Source organism: Rhinatrema bivittatum, chromosome 4, assembly GCF_901001135.1.
Source record: "Rhinatrema bivittatum chromosome 4, aRhiBiv1.1, whole genome shotgun sequence".
Lineage (NCBI taxonomy): Eukaryota > Metazoa > Chordata > Amphibia > Gymnophiona > Rhinatrematidae > Rhinatrema > Rhinatrema bivittatum.
Genome location: NC_042618.1, coordinates 134,171,554 through 134,196,036, shown reverse-complemented (window position 1 = coordinate 134,196,036; position 24,483 = coordinate 134,171,554). Strand labels below are relative to the sequence as shown.

Here is a 24,483-nt window from a genome sequence, read left to right as displayed (position 1 = left end):
TGTAGTGACACGAATTACAGTAACACCGGAAATGAACAGCATAAAGGCCAGCTAACAACACTACCAGTATTTAATACAACACAAACTATAATGATGTGTATTCTTATCTTAAGCTTAGATGCCACAAATGTATGATAGGAACACACAATTGTGAAATGAATGCTAGGATACAAAATGAACACACATATGAGCAGGTGAAAATACATTAAAATGTAGTATGTCACAGAATACTGTGCTGTACAACTTATTGTCAGTTTTTACGTGTTATCACTGCTTGAAGAATAAAATCTTAAAAATTAAGGATATTCAAGATGCCAAGAATGTTTTCCATATGCCACTATTTTATATTCCTTTCCAGTTCCCATCTACCTTTCTGTGTGAGCAGAGCACAGAAGGAAGCTTTATTGATGGACTTTGTGGCACGGAAGTGTCAGCAGTCATGTGTATTTCAGATAGTTTTTTGCTTCTTTATGAAGAGTCTTAAAGATTAATTTTAAAAGCTGGACACGAGCCAAAATCGGAAGTTGGGCGCAGCTAGCATACGCACATGTCCACCCGATCTTATAAGCTGCCCACATATGCATACAAGTACCGATGCACAAATATCTCGCATTGGGGGAAAGAAGGGACAGCATGTGGGTGGGGCATGGGCATTCCAGGATGGGGCCAAGAGATATGTGCACATGTTCTTATGCACTTGGGGGCATAAAGTTACTTCTGCCGTGGATGAGGTATAAGTCTGAATAAAATTATTTCCAGCCATCTTTTAATTGCTTGAGGGGTCTGGATTAACTGTGGAGTGCAGGCTAAAGAACTAGGAGGCTCTGGAGGAACCCAGCTGTGGACTGGGAAAACTGGTGGCCGAACTAGTAATACTGGTCATGAGCCGGACACACGCCTGTTATAAAATTCCCTCACTTGCATGGCTCAAAGCCGACATTACGCTACTGTGCACTTACAAGCTTAAAATTAGGAGGCACATATACATGCAGCAGGGCAATTTTTTAAGATGTGCGCGCGTGATATAAAATTGCAGCACATTTGGCTTCATGCCCATACACACGTGTATATATATATATATATATATATATATTTACCTGTATTAAAATTTATTGATCACTTAGCACAGGAGGCTTAAGCAATGTACATAAAAATATTCAAATTTCCAGATTTTTGCAAAATACAATATCAAACATTAATACATTAATTACAATCATTTGCCTGAACTCAGTGCAATAGCTAATAAATTCATAACCACCAAAGTATACCACTTCTTGAGGAATGTTTTCAACAAACCTCTAAATATCGTTAAACCCTCATGAAGCCATACATCTACTGTAAAAGAGTTCCATAAAGTTGGAACTGCCACAGAAAAGGTGCATTCTCTGGTTACTCAGACTACATAGAATTAACAGGTCCTGATGCACCTGTTTTAAAGTCACTGTCTTACAGGGTCATTCATCAAAACTTGTTAGGCCGTTATCGCGGGGGTTAGGGTCCTAACGCCCGTGATAATGCCATAATGCCTGCATTATTTATCGCATCATAAGATGAGAATGCAAATTTTTTTTTTAGTCAAAGGGGGAGGAGTTTGGGCAGAGTTTATGAAAATGAGGGGCATTAACGCTGCATGCGAAAGCGTAACGCAAGTTATCGCACGTTTTTAACGCCAGAAATAATTACACCTTTTTTTCCTGGCGTTAAGCTGTGCGATATGCCTGAAACAGAATTTGTGATAAATATCACAAATTCCTTTGCGGGCAGGGAGGTGGAGTGGAGTAGAGAGAGAGAGAGACTCTGGGGTGGCACACACAGTAGTCAACTATTTATACCACTATAAGAGGGCCAGCTAGTAACTCAAGGTGAGGTTTTGGTGGTGGTCTAGGGTTTTGGGGCCAGTTTTACATGCACAGTGAGAGGTATGAACAGTACAGTACACATCAGTGAAGATTTGATGTGATTTGGAGTGAGGAAAAGCACACAAAGATGAGATTTCTACATTGTTCTCTTGCCCTAGCTTGACAGTACCCTGGTAGAGAATGCATCAAGCTAGGTCGAGAGTACATTTTAGAAATCTCATCTTTGTGTACCTTTCCTCACTCAAAATCGCATCAAATCTTCACTGATGTGTACTGTTTTGTTTGTTCGTCTCACTGTGCATGTAGTACTGGCCCCAAAACCCTAGACCACCACCAAAACCTCACCTCGAGAAACTAGATGCCCCTCTTATAGTGATACAAATAGTTTCTCTCTCTCTCTGTTAAGTGCTAAAGTAACATGCGGTAACTAAAAAATTATCCTAACCACCCCCCTTTTCCTTATCATGTCAAATTTATAGTATTGTGATGAATCTAGGCCTTAGCTGGTACCTCTCTCTTTTGGAGGTAAAATGTTTGTTCCTATTCTGATAAACTAAAAATATATTTTCTGAAAAATATTGCTTGTCTGGAAATTGTGATAATGAATAAAGTTTTGCTTTCCATTTCTCAATTTTATTAAATGAAACCTATTTTTAGTTATGGGTTCCAAACAAATGTTTGCTGACAGTCATCATCCACAGTTGCAAAAATCATGTTTATAGTAAAAATAAGCAGCTCTGCAAAATAGTTCTTCTATTACAGTTACTAAATGTAGTAAGTGTGAGGGTGTTATCATACAATCTTATTTGTAAGTATTTTTCTTGAAATTTATATAAAAATACTACTACTATTACTATTATTAGTACTGCTTATTCATTAGATTATAAGCCCTGTGGGGATAGGGAAATACCTCAAAATATCTCAAAAAAAGATATAATTGCGATGGAGAAGGTACAGAGAAGGGCTACCAAAATGATAAGGGGAATGGAACAACTCCCCTATGAGGAAAGACTAAAGAGGTTAGGACTTTTCAGCTTGGAGAAGAGACGACTGAGGGGGGATATGATAGAGGTGTTTAAAATCATGAGAGGTCTAGAACGGGTAGATGTGAATCGGTTATTTACTCTTTCGGATAGTAGAAAGACTAGGGGGCACTCCATGAAGTTAGCATGGGGCACATTTAAAACTAATTGGAGAAAGTTCTTTTTTACTCAACGCACAATTAACCTCTGGAATTTGTTGCCAGAGAATGTGGTTAGTGCAGTTAGTATAGCTGTGTTTAAAAAAGGATTGGATAAGTTCTTGGAGGAGAAGTCCATTACCTGCTATTAAGTTCACTTAGAGAATAGCCACTGCCATTAGCAATGGTTACATGGAATAGACTTAGTTTTTGGGTACTTGCCAGGTTCTTATGGCCTGGATTGGCCACTGTTGGAAACAGGATGCTGGGCTTGATGGACCCTTGGTCTGACCCAGTATGGCATTTTCTTATGTTCTTATGTTCTTACCTATAGTTCATGATGTATTCCACTTTGATGTACACTTTGAAGTGCCAAAAAAAGTGGAATATAAAAAAAAAAATCTAAATAAAATGCTACTAGATGTACACAGCACTATGTAGATGCACAGTCCCTGCTCCTTGGCACTTACAATGGAGTCAAAACAAAGATTTAACAGGACTTCAAGTGAGCATTTTTAGTCATCAGACCTTTTTTTTTTTTTTTAACTCTCTGCCCATTTGTGTGCATAAGATCACAGAAAAGCATTGAAAACATTCATATTTAAAAGGTTATGCAAATCCTCTGGCTGATATTTCTGCATGAGTTCCTGCAGAAATCAAGTGAAGTATTTTTTTCTAAATGCAGTGATTGATATTAGTGTGAGGTTTTTATTTTACCTGTCACTTGAATGTTTTTATTTTATTTATATTTTGTTTTTTGACACTTCAAAGCATATTACATTCTTGTAAGGTAGGTATTTCCCTATCCCCAGAGGGCTAACAATTAAGTTTATACCAGACACCTTGGAGCGTGAAATGACTTGCCTATGGTCTCAAGAAGCAGCAGTGGCATTTGAACCCTGGCTTCCCTGGTTTGTAGCCCACTGCTGTAACAACTAGCCTACTCCTATACTCTGTTTTTTTGTGGAGTGTTTGTTTTCGAACCCCACCCTGAACTTTGGAGAATGCAGGTAACTAATATTAAAAATAAATAATAAAATTAATATATGACAAAGAAGAAGAGAAGAAATATGGTGGGCTAAAATAAATGTAGGGACCTTTGTTTTCAGTGTGTATTTTATTATTCCTGGGAATTTCAATGCTATAACAAACAAAAAAAATCAGTGGAAAAATTACTTTTCCACAGATTTTTATTTCTCCTGTGTGTTATCAACAAATTATTTTTCTACTGATGTTTTTGTTATAGCATTGAAATTCCCAGAAAAATTGAATAAACCCTAAACACAAAAGGCCGGATATTAAGAGTTATGCGTGGGCGTAGATTTGTGTGCGCAACCCGGTGCGCACAAATCCAGGGTCGGCGCGCGCAAGGGGGTGCACAATTGTGCAACATGCGTGCGTCGAGCCGCACAGCCTTCCTCCTTTCCCTCCACTCCCCCCACCTTCCCTCCCTCCCTTCCCCTACCTAAACCGCCCCCCCAGCCCTACCTAAACCCCCCCTTACCTTTAACTTAGAAGTTGCATCTGCCTCAATCCCGGGCACAGCGGCAAATGGCTCCAGCCCCGCCCCCTCCCTGCCCCCTCCTTGCCCCTCCCGTCCACGCCCCACCCCCTTTTTCAAGCCCTGGGACATACGCACGTCCCAGGGCTTGCGCACGCCACCGGGCCTATGCAAAATAGGCCCGGCGCGTGCAGGAGCAGATTCTCGGGGTTACGCGAGTAACTTACTGCAAGATAAAATGCTGAGCACTTCTTAATACTGGCTAACTCTGTATCTACTGGATACTAGACGAAGAGGTAGCTGAATAAAAAACAATAATATAGTTGGCATAATATTGTGCTTAATAAAGCACACATTTCAATTCAAGGATTTCCTTTCGAATATATTAATTCAATCTGTTTATCATGATACTAATCCTGAATACCTGCACTCACAGTTACTTAGGACAAGGCTAATCAAAATGATTCAAGTTTAATTATTCTGGACATTCTGTTCATTTAATGGTAGATTTTTAAAGACGCGCGCGGTTCCTGGCGCTTTTATAACATGCGCACGTCACCTCGCGCATGTTATAAAATACGATACCTGCGCACACATGCACACCCGATTTTATATTGGCTCGTGCATGTGCGGGTTGGTCGCGACTCACTTGCGCAAGGGGGGCTAATTTTAAAAAAACATGTGGCGACGCAATCGGCTCATTCCCAGTTCCCGCCTAACTACTCTTCCTCCCTTTTCCCCTCTCCTCCCTGATCCCTAACCTACCCCAACTATTAGAATTTATTTTTTGTTTGAAAACTTACTTCATTTTCTTAATGGCTGCTGCCCCATTCCCAGCCCACCCCTTTCACAGGGCACAGCACTACCGCATGAACCGGGAGATATGCGTGTGACCGGGCTGTTTCCAAAATGCGCTTGGTGCGGCCACACGCTTATCTCCCTGTATTTGCGTGTGCCGAGTTCTTAAAATTTACCTGTTAGGTTTCTTTGTTTCTGTCATAAAAATAGCCTGACCTAATCTAGACAGAAATTTTCACACTTGGATGCTCTGTGTTGATTTAATGTTTTCATATTCCTGCTGTCGCTTTGTAAGGTTAAACATATACAATCCGGGACTTTGAGCCAGAAAATCTGGGAAAATAGTATTTTTATGTGATCTCAGATCGTGATCCAGTACCCTGCAGTAAGTAGTCAGATAGTAGGCAAGGTTTAGGATCATGGTCTCTTTGTTCCACACTGCAAAGATTTGCAGTTACCACAAAGCAAACAAAACGCTAAGAGGTAGATTTTCAAAGGCTTGCGTGCAGCAAACCGGGAGATACGCGCATGACTCAAATGCATGCAGGCCTTGCGGATTGTAAAAGGCCCAAGGCCACATGCGTATCTCCTGATATGTGGATAAAAAATGTTTTGTGAAAAAGGGGCGTGGGCATGGTCTGGGCGGCTCATGGGTGTTCCTGATTTTCCCACTGACACAAGCGCATGCCGGGATCCCTATCCACGTATCTTTACTTCAGCTGTGGAATGCTTGTAGGTAGAAATATTAAAAAAATCTTGCCTAGTCAGTGGGATTTTAAGGGTTAGGACAGGCAGAGGAAAAGAAAGGCAAGCTAGCTAGTTGAGTATGGAACTCCTATACTTTAACTGGGTAAACTGGAAACGGCCTGAGGAAATGGGTATTGGCGTCGCCACGTGCATCTACTAAAATCCCCCCACTTATGCACTCAAGACAGCATTCGCACGCACATGCATGTGCCAGTATAAAATCGTGTGCACATATACACGCGGGTAGCTGATTTTATAACATGTACACGTGTTATAAAATCAGTGCGTCCTTGTGTGCTCACCAGCAAAAGCACGCACATGTGTGCACACACGTCACTTTGAAAGTTACCACTTTAGATGGGTATATTCAATAATGCCCACATTTTCAAAGGCCTGCGCGCAAAGTATGGGGTTTATGCACGTGGCTGGGCCTTGCGCTCACCACACGCATTTTACGATGGGCCCGGCCACGCGCGTAAACCCCGCTACGTGCACACGTGCCGAGCCTCTCCAGGGGGGCGGGCCGGGACAGCACCATTGTATGCTGTCCTGGGAAAGCGCGCGTCGGCAGTCAGCCAGCGCGTGTAACTTGCTTCTGCTCCAGAGGAGCAATGAGTCGAAAAATAAAAAAAAACCTGGGGTAGCTAATTAGGTGTTAGGGGATGGGGTGGAGAGGGGAAGAGGAAGGAAGGTTAAGAAGGGGGGTTAGGGAAGTTCCCTCTAGTCTGCTCCTTAATTGGAGTGGATTGGGAGGAAACGGGGCGGCGCCCAATTGCACTGCCACAAGTATTTAGGTAAAATTCACCCCCCTGTGCTCAATGCCCGCATGTGTGCACGGCCATCAGATTTTATAACGTGCACGCACGCTTCTTTAAAAATTGATCCCTAAGTCGGTGAGCAGACACGTTATCCAGCTAATAGCCGAATAGCTAGTCCCAGGTGTTCATACACACGGGTGGGAATGACTGGGTAGAGAAGAACACTGGTGGGTCAGATTGGGGAAAGCAAGAGACTGGTGGGTCAAGCTGGGGGAAGAGAGATCCTGATTCATTAGGCTGCAGAAAGAGAGATGCTGGTTGGAACAGGTGATATGTGAAGAAACTTTAAGAAATTTGTAGCTTTCAGAGAGAAAGGGACTGGGGGTACAGATTGGTGGGTGGGGGGGTGAAGCGAGATGGGGGAAAGGGTAGGGGCTGGAGAGAAGAGAGAGTGAGGGGAAGGCTGAGGTGGAAAAGAGAGAGATAATGGTGACTCAGACTGGGGAGAGAGAGAAACTTTTTGGGACAGTAATGTACTGATGGAGACATACTAATGGGATAGAAAAGGACGGGTGGGCACAGACTGGGCAAAAGAGACTGGAGGGATAGATTGACATAAGGAAAGACAGAGAGAAAAACTGATAGTTTAAACTGGAGAGAGATACTCATGGGTCACCTTGGGAAAAGACAGAAAGACACTGGTAGGTCAGGCTGAGAGGTAGGTTTCCCTTTGCCCACAGACTCCTTCTGATGGCTTCCTCTCCTCCTATTCCTGATTCCTGCCTACCACCTTGTCTTTATTCCAGACTCAAACATGTCTTATTAGAACCTGAACTCCTTCTATAACCGTCCTTTAATTCAGTGGTCCCCAACCCTGTCCTGGGGGCCCACCGATCAGTCGGGTTTTCAGGATCTCCACAATGAATATGCATGTTATGCATGCAGATTTTCTCTCATGCATATTCATTGTGGAGATCCTGAAAACCCGACTGATCGGTGGGCCCCCAGGACAGGGTTGGGGACCACTGCTCTAATTGATCTTCTTTATTAGATTCCACTTGACTATATTGTAGATGCTCAAAATATAAAATATCTTGCAAAATGATTTAAAATCAAATCAAAGTGTATTAAAACTGAACTAAATTACAAAGGTACTGGACAATCTCATTATTTTTCTTGATATGGGGCCAAGTAGTAAGGTATTGTTTTTATTTTAAAAATATTGTCACCAGTGATAGTGCAACTTCCTTTTCTGCTGCAGGCCTTTAGGATTTATTTTGTGTGCTTAGTGGAAGGGGCAAAAATGCTGTCTCAGCCAATTTCAGATAGTGGTTTTACCAGGAGGATAATTTAAACAATGGGGTGGTCTGGAGGCTAAATTTAGGTTATTAGGTTAGAAAACTGAATTCCAGAACCACCAGGGCTGCATTCTCAGAAATGCTCCCCATTCCACACACAGGACCCCAGTGGCAGCCTGAACTCGAGTCTCATTGAGGCCGATGAAATATTGGCATGCAGAAAATGGGCACTCATAATTGAGTGCCCGCTCTCCTAATGCACGCAGATGCACCTCTCCAGGGTGCCAGATGTAATATTTAAATGAGCTGACACGGTAAAAGGGAGGCACTGGGGAAATTATGCGCTCCTAGCACCTCCTCAGCAGTGGGCGCCCAGGAGACGTGGCTGTCAGCAGGTTAGGAAAATGGACGCTCATTTTTACGAGCATCCGTTTTCCTAACCAGTGCAAAGCCACAGGTTAGGGAAATGGACGCTCGTTAATTTAGCATCCCTTTTCCTAACCTGACTGCTGATATACTTTTTTTTTTAAGGTTTTTTCTTTTTTAGTTCCCCTGACGTAATGTCACCATGATATTAAGTCGAAGGAACTACAGAAAAGCAGTATTTTCTGATTTTCTGTAAACATTTTGGGCTGCTGAAGAATTAACGCCTGCTTTTTTTTTTTTTTTGCATTGGGGGGAAATAGCTAATAGCCTTATCAACATGAATTTACATGTGATGAGTGCTATTAGCTAGACACTCAGTTGGCCGTGCGTTTTGGATGTGCTAACCCCCCCTTTTTGAATCAGGGGTTATGGACACGTGTCCAAAACATGCATCCAATCACGTGTTGAGCCATGTGCTGTGGCCAGCGCAAGGTATTGCATTGGCTTGACTGTGTGAATGAGACAAAGTTGCAAGGAAGAGGGGTTCAGATTTGTTATGAACTGGGAAACATTCTGGGGAAGGGGGAGCCTATTCCAACTGGATGGACTCCACCTTAAACAAAGTGGAACCAGGCTGCTGGCATTAACCTTGAAAAAGAAGACAGTGCAGCTTTTAAACTAGATAATAGAGGAAAGCCAACAGTCGCTCAGAAGCGCATGGTTCAAAATGATATATCTTTGAAGCATACTATCAGAGCAGGGAAGTTAGGGCATCCCGATAAAGAGGTTGCAATGCATGCTTAATTAGCCCAGATGCCTTTAAGTAAAGAGCAGACAGAGCAGAAAGATTCCAAATTACCCCTGTCAAGTGATAAGCAGGTTAATACAAACAAAAAACATACTTTGAAATGTCTGTATACAAATGCTAGAAATCTAAAAAGAAAGATGGGAAAGTTAGAATGTATAGCACTGAATGAAGAGGTAAATATAATTGGCATCTCAAAGATCTGGTGGAAGGAGGATAACCAGTTGGACACTGTCAAACTAGGGTACAAATTATATATGAAATAAATGACTGCTTTATGGCGCAGCTGGTACAAGAACCAACAAGAGGGAGAGCTATTTTAGATCTAATCCTTAGTGGAATACATGATTTGGTCGGCAGGTAAAGGTATTTTTAAGCATTAAATCAGCTTAAAGGCGCTGCCCCATGAACACAAAGGTACCATACTAACTTTAGGAGAAACAAATGTAAGTTTATTATTGCATATCAAAAAGCAATTATAGTACCTTTGGGAGAAACGGAGTAGTAGTTCCCTCTTTACAGAACTATTACTGTGTGACTCCCCATACATTAGTAAAATCCTTTTTTTTATAGATAACACAGACAGTCTCAATCCCCAAAGTGCTTAAACCTATGGGAGGATCACGTACCACGTGTCTTGTGTTAAAACAAGATAAATTGAATCTAAGTTACCCTGTTCCTCCTTGTACCTTGAGGCCCACGTGCCTGCCGTTCACGTCAATCTTCTGTTAGTTCTTTGTCCTGTCAATCTTTCCATCCTCAGGGGGGATTGGAAAACTCTGATTTCACTAGGGCCCCTGACGTCAAGACAGTATCCTGTGAGAACTTAACCTCGTCCATTTGCTCTTTGTGACCTCATGACCCTCCATCATCAGTTTTGAACAGCTCCAAATGCAGTCCAGATGTCTCCCAGAGTCTCCAATCTAGGGTCAATTTGAGGTTCTCATGGTTAGGAAAAACTGAAAGGAGCAACTGCAAAGGTTAAGAGCCTGATTTTCAAAAGCATTTACATGCTTAAAACTGGGTTGTACACATGTAAATGCACTTTACCGTGTATGTGGACATTTGAAAATTGGTACAATATATTCCATTGAATTGGCCATGGGTTTTACCCATATGAAGTGCACATATGTGAGTAAATGGCTTTTGAAAATTGCTACAATAGTATGTTAAATTTAAATGCTTAACTCCTTTGAAAATTCAACTATTAGAGTTTACATCAGGCATGGATGGTATTTTTAAATACTATGGGCCAGATTTTAGTAGCAACCCGGCATGCACAAATCTACACCCGATTTTATAACATACGCGCGCAGTCGTGTGCATGTTATAAAATCCAGGGTCGGCGTGCGCAAGGGGGGTGCACACTTGTGCACCTTGCGCGCGCTGAGCCCTAGGGAAACCCCGATGGCTTTCCCCGTTCCCTCCGAGGCCGCTCCGAAATCGGAGCGGCCTCGGAGGGAACTTTCCTTTCACCCCCCCCTACCTTCCCCTACCTATCCCGCCCCCCAGCCCTACCTAAATCACACCCCTACCTTTATTTTAAAAGTTGTGCCTGCCTCTAGGCAGATGTAGGTTGCACGCGCCGGCCAAGTGCCGGCATGCGATCCCCCGTAATGGGTACTGTGCTGGAGGTCTCAGTCCCGCCCCCGCCCCGCTCACGGACTGCCCTGTCCCGCCCACTCCCCACCCCTTTTTTCAAGCCCTGGGACATACGCGTGTCCCGGGGCTTGCGCGCATTATTGGGCCCATGCAAAATAGGCTCGGTGCGCGCAGGAGCGGGTTTTTGGGGTTACGCGCATAACCCTTTTAAAATCCACCCTTATTTATTCCATGCATTAAAAAAGGTGGCAGGAAGGCCAAATGACTACCAGCATGGTTAAAAGCTGAGGTGAGAGAGGATATTCTAGCCAAAAGAACTTCTTTCAAACCATGAAATAAAGAAAACCGAATTAAAAAAAAAAACAGGAAACAGTGTAAGCAATGGTAAGTTAGATGCAAAGCATTGATAAGGAAGACAAAGGCAGAATTTTAAAAGAAGCTTGCCATGGAAGCAAAAACTCATAATAAAAAATGTTCAGGTACATTCGAAACAAAATGCCTGTGAGAGAGTCAGTTGGACATGGCCTTAGCAGAGAGATTAAATTAATTCTTTGTTTTGGTCTTTATTGAAGAAGATATAAGGCAGATACCCTTGCCAGAAGTGATATTTAAAGATGATGATTCAAAGGAACTGAAACAAATCTCAGTGAACCTAGAAGACGTAATTAACAAACTAAAGAGTAGCAAACAAACCTGGACCAAATGATATATATCCCAGAGTGCTGAAAGAATTGAAAAATGAAATTGCAGACCTGCTTTTTGTAATCTGTAAACTATCATTAAAGTCAGCTAAGGTACCTGTTTTTTAAAAAGGGTTCCAAGGGTGATCCGGGAAACTACAGACCGGTGAGCCTAACATTAAAAGGGTGAAACTATTATAAAGAACAAATTTATTAAACATACTGTTAGTCATAGTTTTAAAAGACAAAGACAGTATGGATTTAGCCCAGAAAGTCTTGCCTCACCAATCATCTGTGTTTTTTTTAAGATGTTACTATACATGTAAATAAAGGTGAGTAAGTTGATAAAGTGTAACTGGATTTTCAGAAAACATTTGACAAAGTACCTCATGAGAGAATCTCGGGGAAATTAAAAAGTCATGGGTTAGGAGGCAATGTTCTATTATGGATTGAGAACTGGTTAAAATATATAAAACAGAGAGTAAGGGTAAATGGTCAATTTTTCAGTGGAGAAATGTGAGTAGTGAAGTGTCCTAAGAATCTATACTGGGACTATTGCTTTTTAACATACTTATAAATGATCGAGAGATTGGATCAGTGAATGAGCTGATCAAATTTGCTGATGATACAAAATTATTCAAAGTCGTTAAATCACAAGAGGATTGTGAGAAATTGCAGGAGGACCTTTTGAGACTGGGCATCCAAATGGCAGATGACATTTAATGTGGACATGTGCAAAGTGATGCATGTAGGGAAAGCGACCCAAATTATAACTATACAATGCAAAGTTACACACTGGGAATCACCACCCAGGAAAGGGGTCTATAGTTATTGTGGATAATATGTTGAAATCTTCTCCTCAGTGTGTGGCAGTGGTTAAGTAAGCAAATAGAATAAGAACATAAGAACATGCCATACTGGGTCAGTCCAAGGGTCCGTCAAGCCCAGCATCCTGTTTCCAACAGTGGCCAATCCAGGCCATAAGAACCTGGCAAGTACCCAAAAACTAAGTCTATTCCATGCTACTGTTGCTAGTAATAGCAGTGGCTATTTTCTAAGTCAACTTAATTAATAGAGGTTAATGGACTTCTCCTAGAACTTATCCAATCCTTTTTTAAACACAGCTACACTAACTGCACTAACCACATCCTCTGGCAAGAAATTCCAGAGTTTAATTGTGCGTTGAGTGAAAAAGAACTTTCTCAGATTAGTTTTAAATGTGCCACATGCTAACTCCATGGAGTGCCCCCTAGTCTTTCTATTATCCGAAAGAGTAAATAACTGATTCAGACACATTAACCCGTTCTAGACCTCTCATGATTTTAAACACCTCTATCATATCCCCTCTCAGCCGTCTCTTCTCCAAGCTGAAAAGTCCTAACCTCTTTAGTCTTTCCTCATAGGGGAGCTGTTCCATTCCCTTTATCGTTTTGGTTGTCCTTCTCTGTACCTTCTCCATCGCAAAGATATCTTTTTTGAGATGCGGCGACCAGAATTGTACACAGTATTCAAGGTGTGATCTCACCATGGAGCGATACAGAGCGATTATGACATTTTCCGTTTTATTCACCATTCCCTTTCTTATAATTCCCAACATTCTGTGTGCTTTTTTGACTGCCGCAGCACACTGGACCGATGATTTCAATGTATTATCCACTATGACGCCTAGATCCCTTTCTTGGGTGGTAGCTCCTAATATGGAACCTGACATTGTGAACTATAGCATGGGTTATTTTTCCCTATATGTATCACTTTGCACTTATCTACATTACATTTCATCTGCCATTTGGATGCCTGATTTTCCAGTCTCATAAGGTCTTCCTGCAATTTATCACAATCTGCTTGTGATTTAACTACTCTGAACAATTTTGTATCATCTGCAAATTTGATTACCTCACTTGTCGTATTTCTTTCCAGATCATTTATAAATATATTAAAAAGTATAGGTCCCGATGCAGATCCCTGAGGCACTCCACTTTTTACTTTTCCTAGAAGCCTCTCATGAGTAACTTTGTCAAACGTCTTCTGAAAATCCAAATATACTACATCTACCGGTTCACCTTTATCTACACTTATTAACTCCTTCAAAAAAGTAAAGCTGATTTGTGAGGCAAGACTTGCCTTGGGTAAAGCCATGCTGACTTTGTTTCATTAAACCATGTCTTTCTATATGTTCTGTGATTTAGAACACTTTCCACTATTTTTCCTGGCACTGAAGTCAGGCTAACCAATCTGTAGTTTCCTGGATCGCCCCTGGAGCCCTTTTTAAATATTGGGGTTACATTAGCCACCCTCCAGTCTTCAAGTACAATGGATGTTTTTAATGATAGGTTACACATTTTTACTAATAGGTCTGAAATTTCATTTTTTAGTTCCTTCAGAACCCTGGGATGTATACCATCCAGCCAAGGTAATTTACTACTCTTCAGTTTGTCAATCAGGCCTACCACATCTTCTAGTTTCACCGTGATTTGGTTCAGTCCATGTGAATCATTACCCATGAAAACCTTCTCCTGTACGGGTACCTCCCCAACATCCTCTTCAGTAAACACCGAAGCAAAGAAATCATTTAATCTTTCCACGATGGCCTTATCTTTTCTAAGTGCCCCCTTAAGCCCTCGATCATCTAACGGTCCAACTGACTCCCTCACAGGCTTTCTGCTTCAGATATATTTTTAAGTTTTTACTGTGAGTTTTTGCCTCTATGGCCAACTTCTTTTCCAATTCTCTCTTAGCCTGTCTTACCAATGTCTTACATTTAACTTGCCAACACTTATGCATTATCCTATTTTCTTCTTTTGGATCCTTCTTCCAATTTTTGAATGAAGATCTTTTGTCTAAAATAGCTTCCTTCACCTCCCCTTTTAACCATGCCAGTGATCGTTTTGCCTTCTTTCCACGTTTCTTAATGTGTGGAACACATCTGGACTGTACTTCTAGGATGGTATTTTTTAACAATAACCACGCCTCTTGCACACTTTTTACCTTTGAATCTGTTCCTTTGGGTTTTTTTTCTAACTATTTTTCCCATTTTATCAGTTTTCCTTTTGAAAGTTTAGCACGAGAGCCGTGGATTTGCTTACTGTCCCCCTTCCAGTCATTAATTCAGATTTGATCATATTATGATCACTATTGCCAAGTTGCCCCACCACCATTACCTCTCTCATCAAATCCTGTGCTCCACTGAGAATTAGATCTAAAATTGCTCCCTCTCTTGTCGGTTCCTGAACCAATTGCTCCAAAAAGCTGTCATTTATTCCATCCAGGAACTTTATCTCTCTAGCATGTCCCGATAATACATTTACCCAGTCAATATTGGGGTAATTGAAATCTCCCATTATTACCGCACTACCGATTTGGTTAGCTTCCCTAACTTCTCTTAGCATTTCACTGTCCGTCTCACCATTTTGACCAGGTGGACGGTAGTATACTCCTATCACTATAGTCTTCCCCAACACACTAAGGATTTCTACCCATAAAGATTTGATTGTGCATTTATTCTCATGCAGGATGTTTATCCTGTTGGAGTCTAAACCATCCCGGACATAAAGCGCCACACTGCCTCCCTCATTGCGATATAATTTGTACCCCGGTATAGCACCGTCCCATTGGTTATCCTCCTTCCACCATGTCTCTGAGATGCCAATTAAATCTATGTCATCATTCACTGCTATACAATCTAATTCTCCCATCTTCTTAGACTTCTGGCATTAGCATACAAACATTTCAAAGTTTGTTTTTTATTTGTATTTTCATTCTGCTTTTTAATTAATAGGGATAAGTTAGAATTTTTTAGCTCAGGTGAGTTTTTAGTTACAGGCACTTGGACTACTTTTCTTATTACTAGAACCTCACTGTCGGGATGCCCTAATTCTAATGCATCATTAGTATCCTTTGAAGATACCTCCCTCCGAACTATGCGCTGCTGAGCAACTGTCTGCTTTCCCCTTTGTTCTAGTTTAATAGCTGCTCTATCTCCTTTTTAAAGGTTAGCGCCAGCAGTCTGGTTCCACCCTGGTTAAGGTGGAGCCCATCCCTTCAGAAGAGACTCCCCCTTCCCCAAAAGGTTCCCCAGTTCCTTACAAAACTGAATCCCTCTTCCTTGCACCATCGTCTGATCCACGCATTGAGACTCCGGAGCTCTGCCTGCCTCTGGGGTCCTGCGCGTGGAACAGGGAGCATTTCAGGGAATGCTACCCTGGAGGTTCTGGATTTAAGCTTTCTACCTAAGAGCCTAAATTTGGCTTCCCAAACCTCCCTCCCACATTTTCCTATGTCGTTGGTGCCCACCTAATTCCCTTCATGAACGAGGGAACATTGTACCTCAAAGTTCATTAAGCGCTAGCCCGCTCACCTTATTGTATTATAATACTAGTTTTCTGCCATCCTAGGCCTCTCCTGCTAGCTGATTAAGCCTCCAAGTTCACCCTTCTTGTTGAATGTAACTTTGCCGCTTCCGTTCATATGTTTATTTCTGTTTCAGTTTTTTACCGTGTTCGATGTAAACCAATCTGATATGGTCATTACCATGAAGGTCGGTATAGAAAAGTGTTAAATAAATGTACCACGACAGCTGGCTCCCCCACAGCACTGTCTAAAATCCTATCTAGGTGACACATGAGGTCCGCCACTTTGCACCAGGTAGGCATGTTACCAGGCGATCCTCATGCCCACCAGCCACCCAGCTGTCTACATTCCTCATAATCAAATCACCAACTATGTCAGCCGACCTAACCCTTCCCTCCTGGGCAGTAGGCCTTGGAGACACATCTTTGGTGTGAAAGGACAGTGCATCAACTGGAAAGCAGGTCCTTGTTACAGGATCCTTTCTTGCTGCACCAGGTTGATGCTCTCCGATCATGAGACCTTCTTCTTCCAAGGCAGCACCAGGGTTGCCAGTCTGAAGTTGGGACTTGGCTACTATGTCCCTGAAGGTCTCATCTATATACCTCTCTGTCTGCCTCAGATCCTCCAGGTCTACCATTCTAGCCTCCAGAGATCAGACTCGTTCTCTGAGAGACAGGAGCTCTTTGCATCGCATGCACATGTACAATATCTCACCGGCTGGTAAGAAATCATACATGTGACGCTCGATGCAAAAGACTGGGAAGCCCCCCTCTTGCTGCTGGACTGCTGCCTTCATCTCATGCTAGGAATTATTCAGAAAGAAATGTAGAATAAAACAGAGGGTGTCATAATGCCTCAATATTGCTCCATGATGAGACCACACCTCAAGTAGTTTATGCAATTTTGTTCACCACATCTCAAAAAGATATTGCGGAATTAGTAGGCGTTAATTTTGGAGGAGCCAAAAACGTGTACAGAAAAGCAGAAAATACAGCTTCTCTGTACTTCCTCCGACTTAATATCATGGCAATATTAAGTCGGAGGAACTAAAAAATTAGAATGTCCAGGAAAAAAGATTTTAAAAAAAGGTGCTGTGGTCAGGTTAGGAAAAGGGACGTTCAATTAACAAGCATCGATTTTCCTAACCTGTGCTATGCACAGGTTAAGAAAACGGATGTTCTAAAATTGAACTTATGTTTTCCTAACCCACTGACAGCCACCTCTCCCAGGCACCCCCTGCCGAGGAGGCGCTAGGGGCGCGCATTTTCCCCTAGCACCTCCTTTTTACCGTGGCACCCGATTTAAATATTAAATCGGGTGCCCAGGAGAAGTGGATCGGCGAGCATTAAATGAATGGGCGCTCAATTATGAGCGCCTGTTTTACACGTGCTGATATTGCATCAGCCTGAGCAAGTGCCACAGCATTACCTCAAGAAAATAAAAGTAGCAGTCAAAATATCTGTGAACTAGATAACTTACTGTGGCCTCACTGCCAGATTTTCACAGGTACAACTGTATGTTACTACTAGTGCACACTGACTATTGTAGCTATAGTATCACTATAGACAAACAAGGCTAGCAGTATAGCAGTATAATGGTCAAAATGAATAGATCCTGCTTGGGATGTATGAGCTTAAAATCCTACAAGCCTCTCTCTCTCTCTCTATTGTATCTGTTCTTTTTTGGTTTCTCATTACTTCCTTTTCCATTTAATTTTGTCTCTTTTTGTCATTATCCTACCAAGGGATATAGCCAGAACTAATTTTTGAAGTGGGGAGTATGGTTAACATTACTGGACATGGTGGCTCTCCCTTCCCCACCCCACCCCTATGCTGTATGGGTTTTTATGGCATTGGCTACAAAATTATTTTAATTTCTGACAACACTCTGATTCTGTCTCTTCGCCTTCTCCTTGGCCTGTCTCTACTGTTTCTAACTGTCCCTCTACAGTTAAGGCAACTAATTTATACAAGTATTAATCTCTCAGATTGCTGAAAAGCAATTGTATCAATAGGCTTCCACCCAGCTTAAGCTGAGTGGAAGCCTATTTACATTCCTGAACTTTGAAGGGGCCCAGAGAAGGGGGAATAAATAATTACCTGTCAAAAGTAAACAAAGACTTTAATGGCCTCAAACATTTACATGTGTAGCCCAAGGGCAGTGGTGTTTCCCAATCAACGTAGCCTCAGGAGGCAAAGGAGATCAACTGGCAATGATTTCAATGCCTCCAAGTCCTCTAACCCCTACACTGTTAGGGGCTGACTCAGATGAGACATGACCCTGCTCCTAGGGGTGGGGACCTGAGCCAAAAGAGAGAGAGGGGAACAGGCCCCTGATGCCCACTAATGGCTGTGCCCCTGACCCTACCCATCTCCATCTTTATCTGCTCTAACACCAAGTGAGCTGCTCAGTTCAGACTTGCCTCTTGAGTTCTGCTTAGAAGATATAGTGAAAATTGGACTGAGCATTCCCAGAAGTCTGGAAGGTTGAAATACTGCAAGTAATTCACTATCTACCACAAAGTGTTTCATACCAAATCAGGACCAGAATGTCCTCTACTTTTCTGAGTAAGAAATTTAATTTCTAGCAGCTTGCCACCCTTTATAGATTAGGTTGCTAAATTATAACACACATCCCTCCCCCCCCCCCCCTAGAAATTAAAGAATTTTGATTTGTTTAAAATCACATGTTTTTAAACAACTGCAGTTCTAAAATATTTTAACTTGTTCTAATTATCAATGATAACAAAACAGATTCAGAATTTTTCCCTGCTGTCCCTGTGCCTTCTCGTCACCCGTATCTCATCCCCATCTTGTACCCATCTCTGTCATAAACAGAATCGCCATTGGAATTGCATATTCCTAAAAAAGAATAAATGTTTTTGTTTTGTTATGTTTCTTTAAAGAAAAGCAACTTATTTGATGTTGCTAGTACAGTGGTGGGAAAACTGCAGTCCACGGGCCAAATCTGGCCCATCATTCACTTTTCTCCACCCCGGAAAACATTTTAAAATTACCATAAGGTGTGGCCCGCAGTGTTTGCTGAGTGCTGACATCATCAGAAAAGGCTCATGCAGGCCCCTTTGAATGATGTGCTGAACTGCAGGATGCCAGGTCTTGACCTTTGCTAATATAGTCGGCACCCGAAGGGGAGGAGGAGGTAAGCACGTGGCCAAACACATTTCTGTCCATGAGAGCAGATGGGCAGGTGAGCATCTATGCCGCAAGGCATCATGAATAAAGATGCGATTGGCTTGCTGCAAGTCTTACAGCAAGCCAATCGCATCTTTATTCAGGATGCCATGCAATGCAGATGCTCACCTGCCTACCTGCCTTTCCCCCATATAAGTGTTGCGATTGGCTCTTACATTTGGGAATGAGGGGTAAGTGACTGAGAGGGAAGGGTAATGAAGCAAGGGAAAAGGCTGAGTGGAAATGAGGGGGGTAAGTGACGGGGAAGATAAAGAGACTGAGTGGGAGGGTGAGTGACAGAGGGAAGGGAAGAGAGTGTGAAAGGGTTGACTGACAGAGAGAAGGAGGGGGAATGACTGAAGGTGAGTGAGAGGGAAGGGAAAAGGGAAGAGGGGAGTGAGAAGATTGGATAGAAGGATGCATGTGTTGCGATCCCCCCTGCTGCTGCGCTACAGGAGGTCTTTTACCTTCCTCCAGGGGCCGCTCTGAAGCCAGGGCCTCGCCTACGTTCCATCCGGGACTTGCTCCAGGGCCTGAGAGGCCTAGCTGTGCCTGTGGCTTGCATGCCAGCGTTTGGACTTCCTGTTTGGCCACGCCCGTTTCCTAGGGGCTGGCCCGCAGCTCTCTACCCCAGTTATAGGACCAGCGGTGGGCGGTCCTGGCAAGCTCCTCCCAGGGAGTTGCCTTCTACCTCCAGTATTTAAGGACTTTCTGTTCACTTGCAAAGGGCCTCCGGATTGGGCTCTACAGTCGTCTGTAACCTTGCTGATCCAGGTCCCCCGGTTTCGCCTATGCCTTGATGGGTTTCTGTCCTGTGTCCCTGCCTAGATGTATGCTCCTGTTCCTGCCAGCCGTAGGGCTTCGGATGTCAGTATCCCAGCATCGGAGTTCCTGTTCGCCTGGGTCTTCCCCGCACCCTCCTTCTCAGTGTGGTCCGTGACCAGCCTTCCTGGGCTGTGTAGGGCGCGTCTGGGACAGGGTGGTCCGCGACTCAGTCCCACGGGTGGGCTGAGTAGGGCGCCCTGATGGACAGTGCAATGTTTCTGTCCAGCCTTGTCTACAGTGTCTTGCTTCAGCCCTTGCCCGGATGTCTTCCTGTCTCTGCCTTGACTTACGTCCTCGTCTGGTTCCTGAGCCTTCTGTCCTGTTGGGCCCTGGAGTGGCCAACAGGAGGGATTCGTCCCACGGGCTCTTGAGCTTCTGCCAGCCGAGGGGGCTTCGGATGTGAGTATCCCAGCATCGGAGTTCCTGCTCGCCTGGATCCTTCCTGTGTCTCGCTTCAGCCCTTGTCCTGATGTCTCCGTCTTGCTTCAGCCTGCTTCTGCCCCGTCTGATGTCTTCTGTTTAAGGACTCTGTCTGCCCTCGCCTCTGTCCGGCCTGCTGCCCATTGCCGTTCCCTGCGGCAGGTCCGAAAGGGCCGGGAACAGTCGGAGGACCGTTCATTAGTCAACTTCCCCGTGTTGGCTACCATGGGCATGCAGGTCCGGCTGAGGGTCGGACTCCCTGCTTCTGTTTCTGCCTGCCTGGCTCACCATGCCTGCTCAGCTCACCTCCCACGGTGTGGCTTGGGGCTCCTCCTTGAGTCCTGCCGTGGCCCAAGGGCTCACCACCACCCGCTTACGACGCCCGCGCGCGCTCGTAACAGCATGAGTGTATGAATGAACGGATGTGTGTGTATATGAGAGAGAAGGGAGGAAGTTTGTGTGTACCCATCTTTCCTTCCCCCTACTAATCAAAGTTTTCAATCTCGGTGATTAGAAATAAAGTTTCCAGGTATGGAGAGGGGGGAACTTTTTTTTATCCTTCTTAGTTGTTGGATGTTTTATTTGTCTGCTGTTTTGAAACATTTGATTGATTTTGGGGAAATGTTTAAAGTTTCATGGTTTTTTTTCCCTTATTCTTCTTAATTGCCGTATTAGGTATTCTGTTTCTAATCTGTTTTGAAATATGCTTGTTATTAATATGGTTTCCTCACTATTATGATTGATTTATACTTCTTGATTTTGTTTTATGAGGAATGTTTATATTTATGTTTTGCATTACTGCATTATATACGAGTCTGACTTTTAATGGTTTCCAGTCCTCTTTTTTTGTCTGCGCCTTACTATTTATACTTTAAGGCCTGCATTTGTGACAAGGTGTGAGGTAGTTTACTAGTTGGGAAAACACCTCATACCTGTTAGGGATGTGCAGGGAAAAAAATGTGTTTTTGGGAGGTTTTATTTCCACGAATTTCCGTTCATGGATTGCTTGATTTGTTTCATTCGTGTGAAAAAACAAACAAGCAGTTAAAAAAAAAAAAAAAAAGGCAAAAAATGAAAACAAGCGCTCCTTCCCACTCTCCCGAAAAAAATGCTGGAGCCAGGATCCCCGCGGCCCCCACTTACCCTGTCTGGTGTGGATAGGGGGCTCGGACTAGGCCAAAGCCTCAGACTTGCGTAGGCTGGAGCCTGTACCCAGGCGTGACGCTGTCTGTGGGTCAGGTCATGGTGTCGGGCCTGGGTCAAGGCCCTGGCATCGGATCCTGGACTTCAATGGATACCCGATAGATCAGATAAGATTTTTTTTTTTTGTAATTTGGGGGATCTTGGCCGAGTCCCCGGCTTCTGGCCTCCACTGAGACCCCAGTGTCGCATTCGGGCCTAGGCAGCGGTCCTTGCTTTGCACCTCAGCCTATGCTCGAGTACGACACCGATGCCTTGGCCTAGGCCTGAAGCCAGGAGCCTCGCCTAGGGCATAAGCCATGCTTTGGGCTTCAGCCTAAGCTGTAGGCAAGGCCTAATGCAATTGTTTAAAACGAAATGAATGAATAAGGTTTGTTTCATTCGGGCAGCCCCTGGTTCAGTTCAGGGCCCCCCGAATGAAATGAATTAGCCTTATTCGTCGCATTTTGCACTTTCATTTTAAATGAATGCACATCCCTAATACCTGTTGGGTTGAAGATTTTTCTGATTTTGGTAGAAGCTGGGATCCATGATTGAAGGGGCTCCTTAGGTGCTAAAAATGATGGCGGTCAAGCCAGCTGAATACTGAAATGCCTGCAGCAAATGGCAGAGATTTGATTACTGTGTCGAGGACCCACCGCACCCTGCCCTACCACACCACACACTTCCCCACCCTCTGGCCCTCATTGTGCTTGATAACTTGTAATGTGGCCCCAGGACAAAAAGGTTTGTCCATCCCTATGCTATTAGAACTTTTTTTCTCTCCCTCCTGCAAGAACAGCAGCAGCAGCAGTCAAAAAAGCAAATAGAATGAAAGGAATCATTTGGAAAGGAATAAAGAAAAAAGCTGAGAATATCATAATGCCTTTGTATAGATTCTTGATGCAATTGCACCTTGAGTTTTGTTTGCAGTTCTGGTCCCCCCATCTCAAAAAAGACAGAGCAGACATAGAAACAGTACAGAGAATGGTGACAAAAATGATAAAGGGGATGGAAAAGCTCCCTTCTGGAGAAAGGCAAAACATATTAGGATTCTTTTTAGCTTAGGGAAGAAACGACTGAGAGGTGATATAATTGAGATTTATAAAATCACGAGTGGAGTGGAACAGGTAAATAGGGAACGTTTGTCCTTTCAAACAATACTAGGATTAGGGGACACTCCAAGAAACTAGCAACCGACAGATGTAAAATAAACCATAGGAAGTTTTGGGTTTTTTTTTTCACTGAGCTCACAATCATGCTATGGAATCTGTTGCCAGAGGTCATGGTCAAGGCAACTGTCATAGTGGTGTTCAAAAGAGTGCTGGACAAATTCTGGAAAGAAAAGTCCTTAAACAGTTATTAGCCAGGTAGACTTAGCAAAGCCATCACTTATCCCCAGGCGTGAAACAGATGAAACTATTTAAACTGTCCCAGCTTAAGGTTCATATCCCACTGCTGCTCCTTGTGATCTTGTTCATTTTTCCCTCCATTGCCTCAGGTACAAAATTTAGATTGTAAGCCCTCTGGGGACAGCGAAATATCTGCAATACCTGAATGTAATCTGCTTTGAAGTGCCAAAAAACAGAATATAAATAAAAAGGAGACTCGGAAATAGGATGCTGGGCTTGATGGGCCTTGGTCTGATTCAGCATGACAATTCTTATGATCTTAAGTCAGTGTTGAGTACCCACTTTACTAAGTGCACCCAGCCACCTTGCCCAGGTACACGATTCAATATTTAAATGAGGGGATATCTAAATGAGGGGTCGCACTGCCAAGGAGGCACTAGGGACAAATGTGCGCCCCTAGCACCTCCTTGGCAGTGTGCGCCCAGGAGAGGTCGGCTACCAGCGGATTAGGAAAATGGACGCTTGGTTTTACGAGCGTCCGTTTTCCTAACCTGTTCACAACCACGGGTTAGGAAAATGGGCGCTCATTCATTGTGTGCCCGTTTCCCTAACCTGACCGCTGGCACTTTTTTTTTTATAACCATTTATTTCCTCCGACTTAATATCACCGCAATATTAAGTCAGAGGACGTACAGAAAAGCAGCGTGCTTTTCTGTACATTTTTTTGGGCTGCTCAGAAATTAACGCCTGCTTTGGGCAGGGAGAATAACTAATAGCCTCATCAACATGCATTTGCATGAGATGAGAGCTATTAGCTTCGCAGGGAGTTTAACACGCATTTTGGATGTGCTAATCCCCTTATTGCATGAGGGATTGTGGATGCATGTCCAACCATAGGTTAAACAGTGCGCTCGGCTGAACACAGTGTTTTGCATCGGCCCCCATGTTTTTGTGATACCCTTTTTGCCAATGAGTTAAATTTAATTTCTGAGACATGACCAGCATTTGAAATTTTACAGTGTTCTGTCCCTACCATGATATAATTCTGGATCTCTGTTAAACAAGGGGATACTTTAACGATCAACATTAAACACAAATGCCAGCAACGCTCTCATGTAGTATAACCAGTTAAATGGGAGGAAATCCTTTAAAATGGGGACTGTGTTCATTTTCTATGGTGCAAAAGTTATTGTAAAGATTAATAAATAGAAGTAATAAAATACGGTACCTTAAAATGAAAAGAGATACAGGAGAACATCAGGAAGAGAGCAGAGAAATAAGTTATTTTGAGCAGCATTGATAGTATTGGTGCTCTAACTTATTTAAATTGCTGTATCCTTAAAATAACCATTTTTACATTATGCTGCATAAACCTAAGCTTGCTTCATGCTAATTCCCTAAGTGCTAATTGTCCTAATCCTGGCTGAGAAGCTACTATTACTCAAGCAAAGCTGTTTACACATTTTATCAACATAAAGGGTCATTTAAGTGCCAGAGCAACTGCTTTGGAATTTCTTCAGGCAGAATCTGGGGCCAAATTCAGCAGTGGTTTTCTGTTGCATGCTTTTTTCTAAC

The 24,483-nt window shown here is 43.1% G+C and overlaps 1 protein-coding gene across 7 annotated transcripts in view; it reads left to right on the top strand.

The window, feature by feature from the left end:
* Positions 1–24,483, top strand: part of GPHN (gephyrin) — a 1,154,395-nt gene that overhangs the window by 552,474 nt on the left and 577,438 nt on the right. The window lies entirely within an intron of this gene.